This window comes from Ruditapes philippinarum, unplaced genomic scaffold (assembly GCF_026571515.1).
Source record: "Ruditapes philippinarum isolate M1 unplaced genomic scaffold, ASM2657151v2 ctg4819_1_1_1_1, whole genome shotgun sequence".
Classification (NCBI taxonomy): domain Eukaryota; kingdom Metazoa; phylum Mollusca; class Bivalvia; order Venerida; family Veneridae; genus Ruditapes; species Ruditapes philippinarum.
The window spans coordinates 46,774-66,247 of NW_026852608.1; positions in this window are offsets into that span (position 1 = coordinate 46,774).

Here is a 19,474-nt window from a genome sequence, read left to right on the forward strand (position 1 = left end):
TTGGGGGATTACAAACGGCAAACTTTGTCTAAAATTTTATGTTTGTATTTTGACCCCTTAAAATTTTTGACATTGACTTGGTGAAAATGGGTTTCTGCAAAACTCCCTTTTTGGGTGAAATTTAAACCCTTTTTAAGAAAAATTTTCTTAGTGTAGGACTTACAAGCGGACACGAATACTGTTTTAATTTTATTTTTTGGGATTTGACTTTTTTTCCTTGCCCTTTAGTGAACCCTTGGGGAAAAAGGCCCCTGGTTTTATTTCCTTTTTTTAAGTAAAAATTTGAGCCAAGTTTGGAAAAAAAATTTTCCCTTTTGTAAAAAAATTTTAGTTTTGCACCCTCCCCCTTTAGGTGAAAATTTAGCCAAAATTTTAAAAAATCCCTTTAATTTTTTAAAGGGTTTATAGAGCGGATACGGACGGCGGACCCACCCCGGAGGAGCGACAAAGCAATCAAATTTTAGCCCCCCCCCCCCATTTTGTGGTGGGGGTTAAAAAAAAATCATTTTTTTCATTTTGGGGGAAAAAAATTTTTTAAATTTTTAAAGGGGGGGGGGTATTAAATTTTGATATTTATCCGTTTTTAAAATATGTGTGGGGTTTATGGGTCAGAAAATTTTTAAGTTTGAACTAAAAATCTTTTAAAAATAAAAAACTTAAAATTTAAAAAACGTAAAAAGAAAAACGCTTTGACGGGGCGGCCCCCCTTGGGGGGGTGGGCAGCCCCTTTAAAATTTTTTTGTAAGGGGGAAAAAGATGTGTTTAATGTCCCTATGCCCTCTATGAAAATTTTTAAATTTCATTTAAAAAAGTTTATACTTTTTTTAATTTTCAATTAAAACAAATATTTTTACTTGCCCCTTTTTAACCCTAAATTTTTTCCATAGCAACCCTATCTTTCAAAACAGGAAAAAAAAGATAAAATTAGACGTTATGCTATTTCAAGTTTTTTTAAAAATTATTTTTACTTTTTTCGTTTTCCCCGGACCCGTTTTGTATTACAAATTTCCCAAATTTTTTGGTCGTTTTGTTTTCCCTAAGAACCTTTTTCAACATGAAAAAAAAAAATAAAAACGTGCCGTATCTCCAGACTGTCATCTTCCCTTATTTTTTTTGTTTCATTAAAAAGTTTTTGTACTTTTTTCGTTATCGCTTTATCCCGTTTTTTGTGTTAAATTTGCCCAAATTTTCGTCTTTTTTTCCAAAAAACCAAAATTTTTAAAATATGAAGCAATAAAAATGCCCGTTTCAAAAAAAATTTTCAAAACTTTATTGTTTGCGGGGTTCAATTTTTTGGGGTAGGCGGAAATGACGGACAAAAAGGGGGAAATTTTAAAAAGGAAAATTTAAAAATGTGGGTCCTCTTTTTTTTTTTCTATTATTCTTTTTTTCCCACAAAAGAAAATTGGCCCATAAAAACATACGGAAGTTAATGGCATTAAAGGGGGCCCATTTCCCCTTTTGGAAAACCGCTTGTAAATGGGGTTTTTTTACAGTGATTATCCGAAAACCCAAATCAAAATTTTGGTATGTTGCTCGTTTTTTAATTTAAATTTTTTTTGGAAAAGGGGCCAAAAAGGCCCTTATTTTACCTGCCCGCAACCCAACCCAATTTTCTAGGGCAAGCATCCTGGGAAATTTCATGCGTTGAGTAAAAAAAGGGCCCCTAGAGTGTTAAAAAGTTTTTCTTTTAAATTTTAGGTTTTGACCCAGTTTTTTCCCCGGGGGCCCAAACCCTTTTCCCGAAAACTCAAAAAACCTTTGTCCCTTCCCGGTATTTGGATTTAAAAAAGTTCATAGAAAGGGGAAAAAAAAGTATTTTTTTTTTAGCTCCCTTTGACCAGATTTTACCATTGAGGGGCCCATGTTTTAAACCCCATCCAGCTTCCCGACATCATTTTTGAACAATTTTTATATGACGGGGTCAAAAAAGTGCCCTGAGTGTTAAGAAAGGTTTTTATATTTTTGGGGGTGTGAACTGGTATGATCGGCGGGTTTTTATGATGTTTTTGATTTAAAATGTTAAAAAGTACGATATGGTCTTCTTAGGGAAAAACCCCTTGGGGAAAGGCCAAAACCCTTTTGGTTTTTACATTTTATTTTCTTCATTTGGGGTCAAAAATAAAATCAAAGGGAAAAAAAAAGTAAAGGGCAAATTTTTAAAAGTTGTGAAAGATTTTAATTTTTTAGGGTTTTCATTTTTTTTTATAAAGGGAATTTTTTTCATCAAAAGAAAAACTTAGTAGTGGAAAACTTTTAAAATCAAAGTTTTGTTTTATTTGTTAAAAAATTTTTTTTAAAACCCAAAATTTAATGTCTTATGTGTGGGTTTCTTTGGTTTTTCAGGTATGGGTTTGAAAATTTGGGGACTGAAAAATTAATTTTTAATTGGAAAAATCCATAATTTTTTTTTTTAAAGTTTTCTTAATTAAAGTTGAACAATACTTGTTTCCCCTTTTTGAGTTGGGGCGTTTCCCCTGTAGTGATTTGTTACGTAAAAAATTACGTTTTGGGAAGTTTAAAAAAATGATAATTTTTTTAAAAAATTCCCGGGTTTCTTCCAAAAAGTCAAAATGCTTTTCCCCCAAATTCCCCGTAAAATCGGGGGAATTTTTAAAGTTCCGTTCAAAAAAATTTTTTTCTTTATCTTTGGGGTTTTAAACCCCCCTTTGGTCAAAATTTGTGTTACCCAGATCCGGGTTTTGTCGAAAAAAATTTTTTGGGCCCCTCAATTAAAAATACAACCCTATTTTTTATCTTAAAATTTGTGAAGTGGGAAAAAAAGGCCCCCTGATCAAAATCGGCAAAATCAGGTTTTTTATTTTTCCCTTTTTTATTTTAAACTGCCGGGCTCAAAGTTTTATTTCATTTTTAAAAATGGGTTTTTAAAAATTTCAAAAATTTTTGCCCCGTTTCCCCCGTCTGACAGGGGTTAATCAAATTTTCGCCAGGATTGAAAGTGTGTTTTCAAAGTAAAAAAAAGAAATTTGTTTTTTGATAATTTATATATTCGGTTTTTATTTTGTTTTGGGCCGGGGTTAAAACATTCAAAAATTTAAAATTGTTGAAATGGAATTTTTTATTTTTGCTTTTTTTGAAAGAATTGTTCATTAAAAAAGTGTTTTTTCTGAAAAATTGCAAATTTTTTGTATTGCTACGAATGTTTTGGTTTTTGTTTTTATAAATTTTTTTAATTTTATTAAAATTTTTAAAAAATTTTTTGTCATTTTAAAAATTTTTGTTGGGAAGGGTTTTCAATTTATTGGGAGGGATTGCCGCCCTTAAAAATAAAATACTTTTTTGCGCATTCAAACAGGCACATGGGTTTTACAGGGGCGAATGTCCCTTAAGGCGGCAGATCCCGTTTTCTCGAATTTGTTTTTCTCGAAATAAAATGCCCCTCCCTTTGGGTTTCGGAAATTACGAAAATAAAATGGTTTTTTGTTGGTTAAAAGGGCCCCCGCAAATTTTGTTTTTTAAGTGTTAAAAAGTTACTTGTTTTGGTTTTTCTGGTGGGGTTTTAAAGGAAAATTTTCGTTTTGCCAAAAATATTCCTATCATTTTTAAAGTTGGTTTTGCATTTTTTAAAAAGAAAATGAAGGGTACGTGAAAAACTGCCTTGTTTTGTTTTTCTCAAGAATTTTTTAAACTTAATTTTGGGTTTTGGGAAAATTATGCCCCTTAAAAAAAGATATTTTTTGTAAAAAATATGAAAAAATAAATTAACTGTCCAGGTAAAAATTTGGGAAAAAGAAAGACTAGATTTTTTGACAAAAAAAAATGCGCATTAAAACGAAAATTAATTTTAAGGGGGGATAAGTTTTACTTTAAAAAAAAAAAAAACTTTTTTAAAAAAAAGGTTAAAAAATGCACAAATTTTTAAAAATTTTTAACAAATATATCATGTTATGTATTGGGGAAAATTTAAAGGGAAAAAAAAATATCAATTTTTTTAAATGTCGCCAAAAAAAGTTCTTCATGCTTTTTTAAAAATCACTGGCGATTTTGTTTTGGGGACATTTTTAGAATTTGGAAATTTCCTTTTTTCCAAAATTTTTTTTGATAGGAATTTTTTCCCAAATTTTTTTACAAAAAAAATCCTTTGAGATATTATAAAAACTACTTTAAAATTTTTTTTTCAAATCATTCGGGTTTTTTTTGTTTTTCATTCATTTTGCTTTTTGAAAACCCGGTTTTTAAAAAGGGTTTTTACAATAGAAATTAAAAATAGCCAAAAACCGTCGAAAAATTAAAATTAAAAACGATTGAAATTTTTTTACGTATTAAATTAAAAGAAAGTCAATCAAAGCTGTACAAATTATTTCGGGTTTTAAAAAACCGAACCATAATTAGACGCTATCAAAATTTAAAGGGGAAAATTGTTTTGATATGAATATAATTTACTCTTGATTAAAAAATTTTACGCTATTGCGCCCGGTTTTTAATGTACATTTTCTTCTGTTTTGGCGTTTTAAAATTTCCCTTTACTATTATAAAGTCATCTGGCCCCAAAACTGATAATACAAAGATGGTTAGAATAAAAAATGAAAGCATAAAATCTTAAAAAAGAAAGCCCCACTCATCTTATCAATTGAAGATTGTCTTCTTATGAGTCATGTGGATTGAGAAGGAAAGTATAAAATAAAAAAACAACAAAGGCAAATGAAAATGTTACTTATTCCTTACTCACTCAAAATGGACAAAATGCCTCTTAAAGTCGTTGATTAATTCATGTCACAATTATGATAAACATGCATCCTGTCGGAGGTCACCCCCGCCCATCGCCACCCATCCCTCCCCCCCCCCAAAAAAAAAAAAACATGGCCAATTTGCAACTGATCATTTAAACTATAATGTGGGGATAACGCAAGAAATAAAAAAAGTAAACCTGATTGTTTTAAACATTGTAGTAACCCTATCCGAATCACAGGTCAATTCTAACGACCAGTGTGCTCTGTTTGACATATGTTTCCTTGAGAAATGCTGTAAGTGTCTTATCCGAGGAACTTAAGTTGTACAGTTAAAATACCCCTAGTATCGTTGAAAAAAAAATTAGGAAAATTTTTTGGGAAAAACGCGGTTCCCGTACTTTAATTATTTGGGCCAGGCGTAAAGCCTCAGTTATATAAAATTTTTTACTAAAAATTTTGGGCACTTTCGGGAAATTAATTTTTGGGTGGCAATTTTCCCAAAAGTAAGTTATCTTTTATTTTGTGGGGGGGGGAGGGGTTGTTGTTTTTCCCCCCTCTTGTACAAATGTTGGAAAAACTTCATTAGTCTTCCCGCCAAAAGTTTTGGGCATTTTCTAAAAACGGTATTTTATAGGGTTTTGGGCCCGGGTTTTTAGTCCAACGTGCTTTAAAACGGTTTTTAAACCCATCCGTTTTTCAAAAAAATGGAGCATGATTAATTAACCCCCTTTCCCGTAAATTTTGTTTAAATTCAAAAAAAGCTTTGCGCTGTCTAAAATGCGCTTTGGGGGGAAAATTTTTTTCAGTTTCCTTAAAAACAAGTTTGAATTTAAACTAGGGCCGGCCCTTTTTTATTTTTTTTTTATTCATTTAAGCTACGTACTTTTCTGTTGGCATTTTATATTAATAAACGTAGAGCTATTTTGTTGATATAAATTAATTTGTAATCACGGAATAAGGGACTTATTTAACTGAGAAATAAAAACTGTTTAAAAGTTGATTTGAATTAGTGTTATATCAAAACTTGTGCTGTTGTAATAAATTCCACTAGACACAACGCGAAGTACACAATTGTTGTGCTATACGATGACTGGTTTGCCTTTTTTAGATTCTTGATAATAATAGCGCAGACCAGCTTACAATATGTGTTATTAAAAATTGCTGAAATTAAAAGTCCATTTTTAAGATGAAATGTTTAATTTTGGTTTGTTACTCAGACTCACTATATGTTTTGAAGCGACCTTTAACTTAATGTTGGGAAAGACCACATATACCATTTGAAAAGACCACAAACACTATTGGAAAACTACCATATATACCATTGGAAAAATTGCACATATACCAAGTCAATGCATAACTAGAAGAACTTTGAGGAACTGTATCGAAAACAAGGGTCTCAGCAACTTACAAAATAAGTTCTTCACATGAAATAAATACAGGTCGTTTGCTAAATTCTAACAGATTGCGGAGACGGGCTAAAAATACGTTGCACGAAATTAGTTAGTGATTGTGAATGAAAGTTTTGAGGTGAACAACTAAAGAATACAAAAAATATATGAATATATACCTTGATGGCAATATTGCACAGCTTGGTCTAGTTGGGTAAGTCGTATGTTTATGTTTTCATTGAATTCATCAGTTTGATCTAATGTTCTCAAGGTTTCCACGGCACTATTGATATCAAGGGCATCGTTTGACAAACGTTCTATTGTTTCCTTGAATCTTTCACGTTCATTTTCTGTAAAGTCATGACTCAATGTCAATATTGCCATTGACAATTTACTCCAGATTGAATTGAATCGTCTTGCGTCAAGTGATGCAGTTTTTGGATGAGCAAAGAAGTCATTTCTAAATTTCTTGATAGTGTTTACAGCTTTAGATTCAGATGATCCTTTTGTGGTATAAAATTCATTTAATAAATAAACTAGTATAGAAATGTCACATTTGTTTAAGTCTGGTGGTTCTTTAGATACTGGATACAATAACTCTAGCTGTTTCTTTGTAATGTGTTCAGCACTTTGAATTTTAACCTTGACTTGTGATAAAAAGTTTCCAAAAGTTACTTTTTTCTTTTCAAGATCATGTTTTAACATCCCCCGTAATACATCTGTCCCACCTTCTATCAAAAGGAGGACAAAACGAATGTAAAACTCGTTTTCAGTGGTGATCATCTCTAAAGTTGAACTCCGGATGCTGTAAAACAAATGAAAAATCAAGATTGCAATGAACATTTTACGATTTTTCTTTTCCACTCATCATAACAATAAGAAACAAATTTAGGCAAAAATTTATCATTCTAATATAATAAATATACTGACATCTATTGAGAATTTTCACATTTTTCTTCTTTAGGTGATTCCGCTTTGTCAGCCATGTTTGTTTTCATTAAAGTCTGTCTAAAGTGAAAGTAGGCCAAAATTCATATAACAACAAAGCTCTTATTGTAAAATGATGAACCTTTGAAAGTACACTTCCAGGTTTATATTTTAAGGACAATTATAAACAAAAATAAAAATGATAACAATAAGAATATTTACCTTGAATGTGCTACATTTCTGAAGACCGAAAACATTCTGTTGCAAAGTTTTATGCACATTTCATGAATGGCAAAATCCTTTTTAAAGTCTGTTTTAGTGCCCACAAAAGCTATTTTTTTGCAGAAAATACAAAAAAACTTTAAAAAACATAAATCTTAGGAAAGTAGTTTATCTGACCTTGAAAGAACATGGCCACCATGACATTTGTAAAAAGGTAGTACCATGAAAATAAACATCATTTTATTTTTTGTTTAAAATAGTCTTTAAAACATAGAACTGAAAGTGTACTTGCAAATGGCTCATCATAATTATAACAATGTGAGCTTTTTTGTTATAAGAATTTTGGCCTACTTTCACTTTGGACAGACTTTGTGAAAACAAACATGGCTGACAAAGCAGAATCACCTTAAGAAAGGGCAATTAAGAAATATATAAAAGTAGCAAAATTTAAAGAAAGTAGTATTTTGCCTCCCATACAAAATTCTTTTTCAATATTACTCTACTTGCCAAAAAAGAAGCACGTGAAAAAGATGGTTCGGATAACTGGACAATGAGTAATGTTTTAGACACAATAAAAGTACACTTAAAATTCAAGAGCTTTTGAGAAATAAAAAGTAAACGATTTCCGTTGCTATATGGGCTGTTAACGTGAAAAAAATATGAAATTTGAACAGCTTAATTGACTAAAGCAAGGTCACGAAACAAAATGGCGGCGACCATATTGATTTATTTAAACCAAATTTTAAGTGTAATTGATATCTGATCATTAAACCACATCTAAAATGATTTCTTCATTTCTTTTAAGTTTCAACCATTTGTTGTTGTTGTGATATTTAGAAGATTATTCGACTCAAAAAAAAATATAAAATCATTTCCTTACTTGTTTATTGAGATTTACATCTTATCCATTCAAAATAATCTTACGTTTGACTATGATCTTGTGTCTACCCGTTCCGGTTATATGCATACTGTGTTCACAGGGACTCGAAAGCTTCCGCGGAAATCTTATTTTCATCATTATGAAAAAGCAACGTATGTTATAAAATGTATGCCTGAAGTACATAAAATACATAAATGATACAAAATAGTTGGTTGCCTACTAATTTCTTTTTATTAGGATAAAAGAAAAAATAATTAGGCTTTATTATTACTTATGTTTAAAATCGTTTTAAAAACATCTGTAAAACAATTCATTTTTGATACCCCGTCTATTTCACGTTCATTCGTATCAATTTGTATTTTACCTGGCCGCCGGAATTAACAATGGACCAGAATATCAGCGTACCTTAGGCGACTATTCATTTTATATTTCTATATCATCTCATCGTTCGTTGGTGGTAGCACTATGCGGTTCCAAGGCTTTTCCCTTCAAAATGACGCTTTGGAGGACCACATATACTCTCGTGTGCATCGGTTTTTGTTTGAAGGGACGGTAGAGTCTTCAATTAGCTGCTAAGGGAGCGTCGACTACACCTCAAGAAAAATCCTCCGCAACAAGTATGCTTATAAAATAGCTGATACAATGCTCTAGTAATTATCATGTGGTGGCTAATTGATTCTAAGACTTTTTATTTTTTGTTTTTACCAAAAATAAAATAAAATAAAAATATATGCAAAAGTTTGACAATGTCTTATCTTCATGTTTCTTGAGGCGAAAAAGCGAAAAATATCATTTATAAAAACAAGACAGTATTAATATTGCATGTATAATTGGTTAAGATTATAAACTACACCATAACATTAGTATTTAAAAATTACATATTGATTAAAAATGTATATAATTCTACATGTAGCCCTAGCATACATCTTAATACTACTTCAAAAATATTTTTACAATGATAATATTGGAAGAAAAAAAGAATGACAAGCCTTAAATTCAAGATAAGAAGACGTTTTAATAAAGTTGTTCGCAGAACTAAATACATATAAGTTTCTTTATTCGAAGTTCAAACACATCACAAGCCCATGTGAATTTACACAGTGAAATAAAAACGACTTAAATGAATTTTACTACGGTAATGTTAAAATACGTGAACAAACTTGTTTGAAAATGGAATGCATTAAATATTCAGTCATGAAATTACCTAACGAATTTCCGCCTTACACAATCGCAGAAGAATGCGCAAGTTATCTGCTTAAGGGTATGTTCTATTGTGCAAATTGTATTTAAAGTTTTTAATCATTAATCTCAATGTTGAAGTATCGTGTATTGCAAGTTAACATAACATCAAGGGATGATATCCGTAAGTAAAATATGTTACGATTTCTCTAGCAGCATTGTAACTATTATGACTTTTGACTGATTTGCCAAGTATGCAGACGATCCTGGGGGTAAGTGGGGCTGACTGAATTATTTAAAGAAAAATGAGACTTTATTTTATAGATCTAGATTTTTTTTAATCTTTTTTTTGCAAAGCCTATTTTTAGATTGGAGTTTCCATATTCCGTGTCTATTTAAGATCGGAATTTCTACTGCTAAATTAAGCTAAAATATTGCATTTTTGTATATATAATGTCCTTAGCGTACTATTTATAATGACTTGTCAAAATGTCGACACACGACAACGAGAAGTGACATCCCGATATACGATACGACGGTAATTCATGCGAAGCGACCATGGGCAATGCAAAACCAAATATCGAATGTCGCGTTTAAAAAGAGTGGCATTATTCAAATGTCAATTTGCATTGTTGCAATTTCGTTGCTTTTTTTTCTGACGGTCTGACGGTCGCACATACACCACATCGCCAAAAGTGAAAAATGGAGACTAAATCGACCTCACCACAGGCGTGCTGAACAATTCAAAAATCCTAGAGCTGACCACAAAGGATAATACTTCAAAGCATAAGCAAGATACAGCGCCCAGACACAGATTTTGATTTTCTTGACATTTGACTTCCTGTGACCTCGACCTTCATACGCTAGACGACTCAACTCAAAATAGAGAACATTTGTGATAAGTTGTATTAATATCCATCCATGTATATAGAAGTTATACACTAAAATGAATGTTTTATTGTCATTTGACTTCGACACCTAAGTGTGACCTTGACCTTTGCCCATTACACTAAGGACCTGAATGTTTTGAATTATTTTTAATTCTTCAATGATGGTCAAGATATATACCGGACAAATCCGGATGACGGACTGACGCACGGATACATCGCCTTCAGGCCCCTTCCCCTACTCCCTTTTACTTGGTAGGTATAATGATTATTTATCTTCCATAAGTTCCTTCTCGTTTTTTATAATTTCCTATTTTGAAGTAATTAAAGGAAGAAATTGCTTATTGTCCTCTATCTCGTGATCTACGTGGGACACGATAAAAACCAATACATACCTGTATAGTGAAATAAAATACCTACACAATGATGTATAAATGTGCATGTTAGGCTAAGTGTAAGACATACAATTTGCCATTTAAATACACACAGTCATTGACCACTGTAGTAAAAATGGTTGGTAGAAGCGTAGACAAAACAGATGAAATACGGGCTTACATCAAAGCTCGCTCAAACCTGGGTTGCTCTTTGGAGCAGTTGATGACTGAACTCAATAGAAAAGAAGTATTTGCAGATAAGGCCATTTCCTACAGAATTGTCCATGTATGACTTATCCACTCGACGCATCTGATCCTACTAAGCCTTTTCTTGTAGTAGTACCGTAAGGAAAGGGTTACAGCCCTATGCCAGAAATGTCACAGGATTTAAAGTCTACAATTAGAAGGGAAAACCGAGCGGTTAACTCTGAAACTTGGAGATATGTATGATAATATCATCTTTTTAACAGGAACATTTTGCATTTCTGTCATAATAATAATTTGTTCAGTTTGCGGGGTAAACTTTTTCTCTCACGTGTTTATTTATCGCATAGCAATGTTTTTTTTTCAAATTATCTTTATTAAGTAGTACTTCAGCAAAATTGGTAAATGCAGATTTTGCAGTACTAATCAAAGATTCTCTAAAAAATTGCAAATGTGCTAGAGAATTATAATGTCCCGGTCTTAAGCCTATCGATATATTGAAGAAGTCAGAGGATGTATAACAAAGTTTTAAACCAGATTTTACGAATAATCACATTTTAATTAAGTTATACCACAGCGTATTCTGAAGCCACAGGTGACTTTATATCAAATTTTCATTATAGGTTATTGGAATATTTTGATTACTTTTATGTATTTTTAATTGCCCAGCATGATAAATGATTGTGATATTATCTCTAACGATTGCAACAGTTGCGTAACTTTGTGTTTTTAATGCGTAGCCACGATTGATGTCGACCTCGCGTAAGTAAATAGTTTTTTGTTACTTTAGCGGTAAGTACTCAAGTATAAAAAAGAGAAATAAAAAAGTTTTACATTGGTTCGATAGATAAATTATTCGACTACATATTGCATAATTCCTTTTTATTTATTTTTATGGTATAAAACACTGCGAGGCAAAAACTCTGGCATAGAAACCTTCGTTGGGAGTTGCTACCCTTGTCTATATATTAATATATAGTGTAATGGGAATGGACTTAGAATTCATTTCAGACTTAGGATAAATGTTTTCTACCATCAAACATATATCTCAGTAAGAGTTTAAAAAAATTAAAAAGATTCAAAGATTTAAGTAACACTGTTACATTGGTCTGTACGATTGACTGATTCACAATATTTCTACTGCGTGACTAATGCAGTAAGAGGTATTTTTTGCAAATTTTGACCTCTTTTTATTACTAACGGGGATTGCAAGTCCCATTTGTAATGTGTAAATTACTTTCTTTGTTCACTTCACAATGTTTTACTTTTTATTATATTCCACAAATTTCATTTATAGTATGATTTTCGGCTCAATGTCTGCAAAATACCAGAGTATTCCGGACGGACACACCTACACCAGTGGACACACGGTCAGAGCCCCTTACAATCCCGGAATATTGGGTTCTGCGCCATTGATGTTGTGTGTCACAGGGGCTAGCTGGAACTTTTGAGATATGAGCTGAAATGATCATTTATATTACGATTTCTTCGGCTCAACGTCGGCAAAATACGGGAGTATTCGCGACAGACAAACCTACACCAGCGGATACATGAATACACCATGCACGACAACACACATATGTAATTTGTCGTCGGTTTTTTTCTCTCTATTATTTCAGCCAGATGTGATAAGTAATTTTAAACTACATTATGGAATAAACCAATGTTCTTTTGCACAGGTTTTACTGTGTCTTCTCTGGCTAGCCGATTCAGCCGGAACCGGGTTCCGGGTAGCCGGAGAGGCCGGAACAGCCGGACTAGACGAAAATATGTTCCGGCTGCTCCGGCTGTTCCGGTTGTCTGGCTAACTTGACGAATATGACATTTGCATATGTTTGCAGCGAGTTTTGAATTTTATATTTATCTATACATTCAGTGTCATGTGCCACTGAAATGAAAGAAATGTTTTACAATGCCTATCTGACAAATGTCTGAAAATTATAGATCAGATTATGACGATTATGTCTTTCCTCTTACAGGAAATTGGCAATTCAGAAGTAAACTTTTTGATGGATTGACTGATAAGCGCATCCATTTATACGCCCCTCAAATTTGTTTGTGGCAGTATCAAAAATTCTTAATAAAACATAAGGTTTTACACGCGTGCAACAATATAAAGAAAATTTTCCTATTTTCTTATTCTAGTATTAGCACATAAAAACTTTTTCTTACCATGTCTGCTAATTGCAATGCTATCGAGGGACATTTCATGTATTACTTTATTTAATTTTTCAACACAGACATACATGAACGTAGATCTCTAGATTTAAACCCTGAACATAAATAGAAAAAAAATATAGTGAACCAATTAAGTGTGTATCGTCAGTTTAGAATTTAAGATACAAAGATACTGTGGAATTAGATATATTTCAAAGTAATGACATACATTGTTAAATACAAAACAAAATCAAAATTCAATATTCTGTTTATCGCAATACCATCGTATAGGATTTCAACGGAAAATCAGTTTAAATATTACAATGTCTTTTTTCAATAGTTTACTGAGGCATGACAAAATCAGATCAAACATCGAAGCAAAGTATATAAAGACGCAAAGTGGAGGATAAATCTTTTTAAAGTAACCGAACAAATTTGAATAATCATGTTAAATAGCTGTCAGACCCATACAATATCAGATAGTATCGATAATCAATGACAATATATTGTTCGTATAGCCATAAAGATATATATTTATTGATTCAGAAAGATCTTCACAATATACACGTAATTATTTGACATGGTATTTATAAGGTAATTCAATTGGATATTTCGTGTCTATCTTAATGTTTTAAAAATTTATGATTTTTTTGTTTGGACACTGTAAATCACTTTTTATTCGTGTGATTTTTATTTTCTGTAATGATCTTAATTTTGTCCAATTAAGTGACAGGTTTTGGTTTCATTTACCAATATTGTTTACTACATTTTTCGTTTGACTATTCCACGCCTGCCAGCATCCAAATTATTTTAGATTAATCAATTTGTGCTGTTAAAAATATTTTAATGTAACTTCATTGTTATTGAAGTTATCAAATTCAACTTCAAATATACATGTATGTTCTTTAACATTTACCATCATAATTGACATTCAGTGTAATAGTAATATTTTCAAAATTATCTCCCCCTGAAGTAAGTAGTAATGTACCGATTTTATTTCATAGGAGGTTTTTACTTAAAACGTTAAATATATATCATTATTATCAACCACATCATAAGTGACCAGAAGGGATTAAATGAAGATTGTTAATTGTTGTTTTCCCTTCGAGCATAGAAATGTCTGTTCAACGTTTATTGACATGGTCACATGCATGTTATTTGGAGCAAAAATATTGAACATTTAAGTACTGATACAGAAATATATTAGATATATATTTAAGTCATGATATAAAGTTTTTTGTCTTCCTTACTGTGTCCAGTATTTAATTAGTCAAACATGTTGTCTATTCTGGCAGCTCTTGTAAGTTCCTCTGATAACAGATGTATGGCATATTGGGGGAAGTAATTGATCACCTGTGCCTCTGAGTGAGCTCTTATTTTGTCATTTTGTACTTTTATACACTTGCTTGGAAAAACAGTCCTATCATGATTGTGAGGGGCAATACAGGATACTTATATAACCTGTCACAAATGCTCATCATTATACCCCCACCAACAATGTTTAGTGAGATGAAAGGAGTCAGTTTGTCGGACGGTCGGTCTGTCGGTCGCACCACTTCTTAGTTTCCGGACAAAAACTAGAGTTTGGAACTAGTTATTGTAATCAAACTCGGTATATAGCAACCTTATGTGAAAACGCCTGTTGGTATTGCATTTGGACCCTATGAGGTCATCGTCAAGGTCACTGTTACTAAAAATAGAAAAATGGTTTCTGGATAATAGTTAAAGTTGGAATGAGATATTGTAATCAGATTTGATGTAAAGCAAGCTTATATGAAGACCCTGATTGGTATTACATTTGGACCCCTGGGGTCAAGGTCAAGGTCGTTATTACTAAAAAAAAAGAAAAAAGTTTTCCGTACGATATCTACTGTAGAATTCCTAATAAATGCCCCTTCCCTAATAAAGGCCTCCAGGCTTTATGATATAGAACAAAGCTATACATCAGTGCTGAACTCATGGGTAAATCCATAATTTTATTCAAATCCTTCAGCATCCATTTTGTATTGTAGTAAACACAAAAATGTTATTGCATTTGGACCCTCTGGGGTCAAGGTAACCATAACTAAAAATAGAAAATGTTTTTTGAATAATAGCTAGAGTTGGGAATGATATATTGTATATTGTAATCGGATTTGGTGTATAGCGAGCTTATATGAAGATCATGGTTGGTATTGCATTTGGACCCTCTGGTGTCAAGGTCAATGTCATTATTACTAAAAAAACAAAAAATGTTTTCCGGACGATATCTAGAGCTAATAATGAGATATTGTAAGCAAACTTTGTGTATAGCAAGCTTATATAAAGACCCTGGTTGGTATTACATTTGGACCCCCTGATGTCAAGGTCACCATTACGACAAATAGAAAAATATTTTTCGACAATTACTAGAATTAGGAATGAGATATTGCAATCAAACTTGGTGTAAAGCAAGTTTATGTGGAGACCCCGGTAGGTATTACATTTGGACACCCTGGTGTCGTGGTCACTGTTACTTAAAATAGAAAAATGGTTTCCGTACAATAAATATAGTTCGTTCTGAATAAAAAATTGTAATCAAACTTGATCTATTGCAAGTTTATATGAAGATCTTGGTTGGGAAAATAATTCTTTGTACACAGTTGATACTTCATTTACATAAGGTTGAGTTCATTTTTTTTCAGACAACTTATTTTTCAAAAAGTCAAAGTTGCTGGTGGGAGTATTTATCACCTTCAGTGATAGTTATAGTTTCGAGTCAGAGTGGCTCAGGAGCGTGAGTTTTTACAGGATAAATAAAGGTAATATAATAATATGCAAGGTCACAAGGGTTGTTGAAATGTCCTGGTTGCATTGTGATTTGTTAAAAGCGTACATCCTACATGCAAATGTGAATTTTAGTATTATATCACAAATGTTCAAGACTTTTCAGGATCCCTTCTTCCCTTTACCATGTTCAACACCATTAAACATTGAATTGCACCCATGAACCAGGTCTCTAGAACATATGTCAAGGTCCAACTTAGCGGTCAAAGGGAAACGCTATTGTCAGGTGTCTTTCTTTGACAAAACATCACCTTTTTGAACAGCAATTCAAATATGGCCTTGTTTATCGAGTTATTTAAATTTGCTGAAATTGTGATTACTTTGTAATAAACACATATTTTAGTATTTGATTCATACTATGACAAAATAACACTATTGACAAAAAAGTCATTATGTTTTCCCTTGACAATGAATATCAAATTGTTTATTTTCAATGGATTGGATTCATTCTTGTTCAGACAAACACATATAACAAAACTGACTTAGTAATTCAAATATGACATTGACTGTGATGTTAAATGTATTTAATTTCACTAAACTGTGTATAATTTTGCTTAAAACTGTTTTAAATTTACATTTTGTAAGTTTTGTTATTATTATTTTTAACAGCTTCAGCTTACAACGGCAAAATACCACCAGATTTATAATTGTTTAACTTTGACTTTATTTCAATAACCCTGACTGTCAAGTTTCTGATTTTTGCTGAAATTGCCATGATTGTTTTGTTGATAGACAGATTTGATTCCATTTCTAACAAAATAACGTTAATGAAAACATCAAAATGTTGAAGAATTGAATTTTTACCTTTATCCATACATAACGTACTGACAAGTTCAAATTTGAAATTTTAATTAAATACCATGTATATAATTATATATTTACATGAACACGTACGGTATTCCTGTACAACACTTTAAATGTATGCCGATGTTTATTTACACATAATACCATTTATGTTAATAATCACAAATCTGTGCTTTGAAAATGTTTTATCTTGTTTTGTTACTTATAGTGAAAGGGATTGCTTCGAACTGGTGCATTAACCTCTTGAATGTATAATATGTATATGACGAGAGACATATACTCTTTATGGAAAAAATTATAATTGTTACTTGTAATTTGAAATACCCAAGGGTCATTGATTTTCCTTACATGTATAGTAAAAACAAATAAAATTCTTCTATTATACCATAGAGGTTTTAGCTTGGATATTTGATATGAAATATTGTCTGGTGGAACTCTATGAAAATTGTTAAATTTATAGCCCTTGTGTCAAATTTGAGGAACATAAATTTTCATTGACTCCTATAGCAACCATTGACTTCCAATAGCAACCATACATTTCATTGACTTCCAATAGCAACCATACATTTCCATTGCACCAGTGACTTCCAAAGGAACCAGTGAATCTCCATGGCAGTCATTGACTTCCAATGCAACCATTAACTTGAATAACAATAAATGATTTACGAAGCAAACATTGACTTTCCATGGCAACAACTGACCTCTTTAACAATCGTTGACTTCAATTTCAGCCACTTACTTTCCATAGCAACCAGTCACTTACTACAGCAAATATTGACATTCCATAGCAACCAGTGAATTTTTATAGCAACCATAGACTTCTAAAGCAACCAGTGACTTCCCATAGGAACCAGTGAGACGCATAGCAACTATTACCTTTCCAAAATCGTCTTAAGTGTTGAGAATTGAGTACCGCTCAAGCCGGTGCTAGGGGCGTGAGGGATGTTGCAATTATTCATTATCCCTCATGAACAGACTCAATCAAACCGAGTCTGCAATTCTTATGTTATTTTGTTGTGATTAATGCTTCCGAGGGATCACTTTGTTTCCAGAATTTTGTACTTCACAACAGCAGGTGTCAAGTGCCGTGTGGCAGCCGTAAAAAGTTGCCCCGTACTTCACTTCAGTGTTGTTATATTTTCTGGTCCTTCGGGATCATTGATGCCAACCTATATAGTGATGAGAATTGAGTAGCGCTCAAGCCGGTGCTAGGGGGCGTGAGGAATGTTGCAATTATTCATTATCCCTCATGTTCAGACTCAATCAAACCGAGTCTGCAATTCTTATGTAATTTTGTTGTGATTAATGCTTTCCGAGGAATCACTTTGTTTCCAGGATTTTGTACTTCACAAAAGCAGGTGTCAAGTGCCGTGTGGCAGCCGTAAAAAATTGCCCCGTACTTCACTTCAGTGTTGTTATATTTTCTGGTCCTTCGGGATCATTGATGCCAACACTATAAAGTGTTGAGAATTGAATACCGCTCAAGCCGGTGCTAGGGGGCGTGAAGGATGTTACATATATTCATTATCCCTCATGTTCAGACTCAATCAAACCGAGTCTGCAATTCTTATGTTATTTTGTTGTGATTAATGCTTCCGAGGAATCACTTTGTTTCCAGAATTTAGAACCAAATGACTTGCAATATCAGCCATTGACTTTCCATAGGAACCATTTACTTTCCATAGCAACCATTGCCTTCAATAGAAAAGAGTGACTTCTATAAAAACCAGTGACTTCCCATTACAACTAGTAATTCACATAGCAAGAAACTGACTTAAAATTGCATCCAGTGACTTTCTAATGCAACCAGTTGTGACATTCCATAGCAATCATTTTCAGTTCCATAGCAACCTGAGACTTCTTTTACCACCATTGACTTCCCATAGCAACCATTTACAACAATAACAACCACTGAATTTCCAAAGCAACCATATAAATTCATTGCAAACGGTGACTTTATACTGCAAACATTTATCACACTTTATTCAGATTTTTATACTTCACAACAGCTGGCGTCAAGTGCTGTAAGGCAATTGTGAAAGTTGCCCTTTACTTTACTTCAGTGTTGTTTTATTCTTCTGGTCCTTCAAGATCATTGATTCCAACACTTGTTAGTATCAAAAAATGAGTACCACTATGGCTGGTGCCAGGGGGCGGGCGTGAGGGATGTTGCAATTTTTCATTATCCCTCATGTACAGACTCATTCGAGTCTGCAATTTCCATGTAAATTTGTCATAATAAGTGCTTCCGAGGGATCACACTTTTTCTAGATTTCCATAGCAAATGGGGCATTCAAATAGAAGTTAGTAACTTTCATAGCAACTATATGTGGGTTATTTCGGATAAAGCAATAGAGTTGTTTCCTTTCAAAGAATCTTATGGAATGGTTTGAGGTCATAACCTCAAGCAAGATTGTTTGCTTTGCAGGTATATTTATGAAATGATCTGAGCACATTATAAGGACATTTTAATTCACACCATTAATATAATGATGTTTAGAAAAATAACTGTAACTCTATTTCAAAATTTTATACAGCTATATAATACAGTCAATAGTTTTAGCAGTTGCGTCCTTTTTTATTTTAGAATATATAAAGTATTGGTTATGTTATTGATAGTCAACACAGAACGTAAACACCACATGAAACAATGCTGTTATACCCCCGAAACGAAGTTTGTGGGGGGGGGGAGGGGGCAGGTGATAGGAGTCACCTGGTGGTCGGTCAATGTTCGGAGCATAACATGAAGACTGATGATTGGAATTAAATACAACTCCATACAATGGTCAAGCGCATTGAGAAGAAGTGCAGTGCACAAGCACCATAACTCTATCTTGACTAATTACTGAGTTGTTTCCCTTTGTTACATTTACTAGTCCGGAGCATAACTTGAAAAGTACTGTTTGGAATTCAAATCAACTTCATACAATGGTCAAGGTAAAGTGTACTGCACAAG